Genomic DNA, 6,134 nt, shown 5'->3' with positions numbered 1-6,134 from the left:
GGGCTCGGCTCGGTTCGGTTAGGCTGCGTTAGGTTCAGTCCGGGGAAGGTCTTTCTATCCTGCAACATTTTCTCCTGGATTCAGGGAAAACACTAGATGTCAGACACGTGTATGCAGAGTCTTATGCATGGAGGTCGGAGTCTTTTTGCCAGCGGCGCAATCCCGGGGGTCGTTATACACGAAGGATGCCGGGAAAGGCTCAGAGGACGTCGAGCCGTCGAGAGAGGTCCCGAGTTTATACACGCCTCCCGAGAAAGGTCGTCGTCGGCGAAATGGATACACTCGTAGCTCTTTTATCCCGGAAAGCTTCCGTGGGTTGGTGACAGAAAGAATGAAATGTGGGATGACTTGCATCGTTGACAGAGTCTCCGTAACTAAATGAAATTTGCTAACGGAGCGAACAGTCAAAAACAACAACAAAACAACAAAAGCAACAACAAATCAACAACAACAAAACAACAACAAAACAACAACAAAACAACAACAAAACAACAACAACAAAACAGCAACAGAATAGCAACAGAATAGCAACAACAAAACAATAACAAAACAAACAATAAAACAACAACGCAACAAAACAACAAGAACAACAATAGCAGCAGCAAGAGCACAACGCCTGTTTATGTGCCTATTTTCTAACCTGGTTCAGTTCTAGGCTTGTTCCATCTCCGTATTTCAAATACCTATAATTGGATGGTCGGATAATCAACCTCATAGCCTGAAGGACCTATAATCGAACACTTGGTAATTAAGGCAGATAAAAAAAAAAGCTGATTGACTATTATATATTTTCCTAAATATGTGTTAGGGGAATACCTATGAGTCTTAATCTCAAATTTGCCTTAGATTTAGATGTGAACAATTGAACAAAGAAGGCTTGAAAATATGAATAAATAGATATGTATACAAATGAAAATTGATGAATTTATAAATATCTAAATGAATAAGTCGTTTTTAACTAAATAGAAACAAAATTAATAGGTAAATAATATATGAATAAACAAGTGAACAAAAAATAAATTAATAAATAAACAAATAAAGAATGACTAACGAAACGCTTCTCCATGTTATATCTTATCCGTGTTGTTGCTAAACGAAGGGCCTGGAATTATGACATGACTATTGATATTATATATATACATACGGCTCTCCTAATCCAGCACACTGAAGCCGTGGAATCTCATGACTTCATTAGCTCCAGAGTGCAAGGATTGCAAATCACCTGCCAGCATCAGGTCAGGTCAGGTTAGGTAAGAAGGAAATAGACAAGAGATGGTTTACTAACAGTTGTTGTTAACGAATGGAATAAACATATTAACCATGTAGTGAGCGCTGAAATAATTGGCTGTTTTAAGAGAAGATTTGATAACTTTGTGGATGGGGATACCAGGTGGTAAGGGATAGAAGTGCCTAGTGTAGGCCTTATGGTCTCTTGCAGTCTCCTTCATTCTTATGATCGTGTGTTCTTAAGTCAGGTCAAGTCTTATTTTTTTATTTTTTTTATTTTTTTTTTATTTTTTTTTTATTGAACGTCTGAAACGATAGGATCTCTAAGAGAAGACGTATTACAGGAGGAAGGATAAAGATGATTTCTGGTCTCAAGAATATTTCAGAATAATTTTTGTTTTATGGGCAAATTACGAGTGATTTCCAAACCATGAAATGTTACTGAGTATATATAAATCGTTTTTGCTCTCATTCTTCAAGATGGTCACGAATTTTATTTTAGTCTTTTGGCAAATGACAGACAATCTTTGTCATTTGTGGAGTGGACCTCCCAGGGCTGAATAAGGTCTCGATCCGTAGTAAGCTCGTTCAGGCTGAAGAGTTTGGAAATCATAAAACATGTTTGATGGTTTGTTACAAGAGAACCTTGGCATATGGTTCTCTTTATTTGATTTCAAAACTCGATGAAATTTTTCATATTCCAAATGAAAACTCCATCCGAAAGCTTTCAAGAATCCTTAGAACTCTGACACATTTCCGAATATTTCAGAAATGCGTTTTCGTTCTGAATATTGAAGATTTCTGAATATTAGAATTTCTGAATAAAGAGAACTATCGATTCAAAGCATTCGCGTATTCGGGGGAGCGGAGTATCTTCTAACTTTGACATTTCAATCTCGGTTGTTACAGTCTGGCTTTACATCTCCCCTGAACCAGAACGCGCCATTGATTGAGACAATCCGCAATACTTTTTGAAAAATAACGGAAATAACCGTTTTCTAACGGACGCTTTGTTGCTGACGTGTTGGAAATCCCGTCATCGTTTCCCGTAAACGCGAGGAAGATTTCGTTTGCTCAAGGGATGTACAAAGTTAATGTTTCTTTCTTTCCCTTTTATGTGTGTAGAGGTGGGTGGGTGGGGGTGGGGGTTGTCTGTGTCTATATTTGTCTGTCTGTATCTTTGTTACTTTGTATCAATGTGTCCTTGTCTCTGTGCCTGTATCTCAGCGACTTTGCCCCGTGTCTGTCTGACTTTGTCTATATATCTGTTTCTTTTTGTGTGTGAATGTGTCTGTTTCTATGTGAGTGTGTATGTATATATATATATATATATATATATATATATATATATATTGTGTGTGTGTGTGTGTGTTTGTCTTTTTAAGCGTGATTTCACGAATCACACCCTCCCTCTCCACAAAAGAAAGAAAAGAAGAAAAAAAATACATGAAACCATGCTTGCACAGACCGAAGCAAGGTCAGGGCTGCTGGGAAAGCAGAGCTAATTTGGTGGTTCTTTTTCGGACAACTTTAAAGCAGAAAACTTGTTGTAATTGGGTTTGGCCTCGCTTCGTTTTGATGTCACAGTCCCTGAGCGTTCGCTTGACCCACGGAGCCCCACGTAATGTCGGCTTCATGTAATTAACTCCTTTGAAAACGTGAGCAATTTCATCGAACTGAATAAAATCGTTTGACGTCCGTGCATTCGTTGTGAAACCCTTCGAAAGGTTAACCAAGAGATTTATTCATTTTGAATGGTAAGGCTTTCCTTAATCTGAATGAAATCGCTTGCTGACGTGTATTCGTTGTGAAACCCTTAGAAAGGTTAATCAAGAGATTTATTCATTTTGAATGGTAAGGCTTTCTTTAAGCTGAATGAAATAGTTTACTGACGTGCATTCGTTGTGAAACCCTTCGAAAAGTTAATCAAGGGACTTGTTCCTTTTGACTACGGTGAGGATTTTCTTCAGCTGAATAAAATCAGTTAGCAACAGTTAGGGTATGTAACGAGTAGAGTGGCTAAGATGGGTATTCGAATTATATTGAAAGCTGTACATAAAATATGTCCATACTAGCGTAAATTTAATTGGCAGTATGTCAAAAATACACTCCTCGACAGTGCAGTGGTACCGCTCTTCACAGCTAATTCAGTCCTACCCAGGGCTGAAAAAGATTCAGCATCATTGCACTGCGAACCGGCACTCCAACCCCGGTAGGCAAAGAGTTGTATGTGTGTGTCTGCGTGTGTGAGTTTGCGTGTGTGCTTGTGTGTGCGTGCGTGTGTGTGTACGTGTGTGCTTGTGTGTGTGTGGGTGCTTGTATGTATGTGTGTGATTTACCATGGTCTTGGATCACGTGTTGAACTCGTGATCGACAGCTATTTTCCTCCCGGAAGAGAGCTCAGAGCTCATATATGACCGATCTATGGGTAATGCTGTGACCTTACACACACACATGCACCCAACTCCCCGCCCACGAGAATTGGAGTAACGACTCACAGCGCAGCGATACTGAAATAATTTCATCCCTGGGCGGGATTCGAGCTCGTACCGCCGTAGTGGTGGCCGCGATCGCTACCACTGCGCCATGGAGTCGTGTGTGTGTGTGTGTGTGTGTGTGTGTGTGTGTGTGTGTGTGTGTGTGTGTGTGTGTGTGTGTGTGTGTGTGTGTGTGTGTGTGTGTGTGTGTGTGTGTTTTTGTGTATGTGTGTGTGAGGTCAGCATTATCCATATATCAAGCCGTATATAAACTCAGGTGGGGGGTGTAATTGATATCGATCACGAGTCTTACACGTGATTCAAGACCGTAACTAATGTATTTTTTGTCATAAGCTTATTAGCAACACAAGCACAATTTTTATCATCTCCTACCATTTCACCCTCCCTCTTCCTCCTCCCCTCATTCCATTTCACTCTCCCCCTTCTTCCTCCCCTCCTTCCATCGCTTCCCTTTTTCCACGGTCAAAATTGCCTTCAGGAAATTTGGGTGTGCGAAATTAGCGTAATAATTTGGAAGGGGAACGAAGAAAGGGACAAGGGTAAAAGTCGAGGTTGTCACAGACCCTTGCCTCCGATGGGCGATCAGGTATGGGCACATCAACAAGGTCAGCCGAAGACGCCTAGGAACTCCAGAAGAAGATCGCAGCCCGGTCGAAGTCACCAAAGTTCCTCATCCCTAACATTGTTGTCCACACCGTTTCCCACCAAATGACTTCTCTTCAAACATGTCTGTACCGCTGTGGCGGGCTGGTATCAATATCGCTTCGCACATCACGGGCCTAAGTTCGACTCGTGGAGGTAGAAAGAGAGAGAAAAAAAAAGAAAGAGAAGGAAGTGTCTGTGGAAAGAGTCTGGTCTCGGCCGAACGAGGTTCAATGTCCAATCAGAACTGCCACTTCTTCTAATGTGTATCCATAATTTAATTTAATGTATTTTTGAAATGTTTCTCTCTGTTAATGAAATATATTTTTCCTTTAGCTCAATGTGTGAAATAAAACAAAGATGTTCAGATATATGGAATATATATGTAAATAGGCACATTTTAATTCAAAGTTCTTTTGAATTATTCCACTTGTTATCGATGAAATAAAGTTCCCTCTTAGCTTTGTGTGTAACACAAAATAAGAGCTTTTAGTTATATGAAAAATATATGGTCATAAACATATATACATATAAACAAGCAAATGCCATTCATTTTACAAAGATTTACAAAGGTTTACAAAGGCGGAGCATACCGACAGGAGACCTTTTGGTGCATATCTAGGTCTGATGTGAAAAAAAATATCATAATAATGAATTATAAATAAATGAATAAATAAAAACAATAATAATGTAAATAAAAAATAAGATAAATAAATACATAAGTAGAAATGAAATACATAAATAAATGCATAGGTATAAATAAAATACAAAAATAAATACATAGGTACAAATAAAATACATAAATGCATAGGTATTTTTTTGTACATTTTCCCTATTACCCGCTGAAAAGTTATCTGATATCACACTGGATGTATATTCGTATATCAGCAGTTCCCAAGTACAGATGATTTCCCATATGTCCCATGTTGTATACATGCCTGACCAATATATATAATTAATATTATGATTTATAAAAAAAAAGAAAATGCAGAACCTTATAAAGTGGAATACGACACTTTTCCCTGAATTTTTTTTATTTGAAATGATTCATACGTCAGTGACATAAAGTTCTTTTATGTTTCATTTTAGTATTTAATGTTATTGACGTCAGCCTTGACTGTTGATGTGCGCTGATGGCATAATCGGAAACTTACTGGTCTCGCAATTGTTTAGTTTTGGGTTCGAATCCCGCATTTCTCTCCGATTCCCATCAGTGACTGTTACCTCTTCCAACAGTCCAAGCGCATAACAGAGCAAAGATGACTGCTTCGGCCGCAGCTACGCTCCTCCTGGCTTAGGCTCCATACCTTTTTGTCCTAACTTGAGCTCTCACTGCGAAGACCTCGCAGGGATAGGTCGCAATTAGGTGATCCCGTTTTGTGCTCGGCCGATGGGCCAGTGTCTGCCAACTCGGGCCTTTACCAGTGGCTTCGCTATGGTGCAGTAGCCCAAGCACAGAGGGCGAAGCCCACGAATTTGGTCGCAGCTAAGCACCTCGTCATAATCTTCCAGTTTTTTACTTCACAAGAAAATATTAACATTAACCTTACCAGTCATTTTGTCACATGATATGTTTCTCTCTCTCTCTCTCTCTCTCTCTCTCTCTCTCTCTCTCTCTCTCTCTCTCTCTCTCTCTCTCTCTCTCTCTCTCTCTCTCTCTCTCTCTCTCTCTCTCTCTCTCTCTCTCTCTCTCTCTCTCTCTCTCTCTCTCTTTCCCGCTGGTCTTATAATGGATTAAAATTGTTGTTGGTTGGCATTTTCTTTGCT

The sequence above is a fragment of the Oratosquilla oratoria genome, chromosome 1 (genome assembly GCF_046742065.1).
Source record: "Oratosquilla oratoria isolate Oo_2021 chromosome 1, ASM4674206v1, whole genome shotgun sequence".
Classification (NCBI taxonomy): domain Eukaryota; kingdom Metazoa; phylum Arthropoda; class Malacostraca; order Stomatopoda; family Squillidae; genus Oratosquilla; species Oratosquilla oratoria.
Note: the sequence above shows the minus strand (reverse complement) of the source record.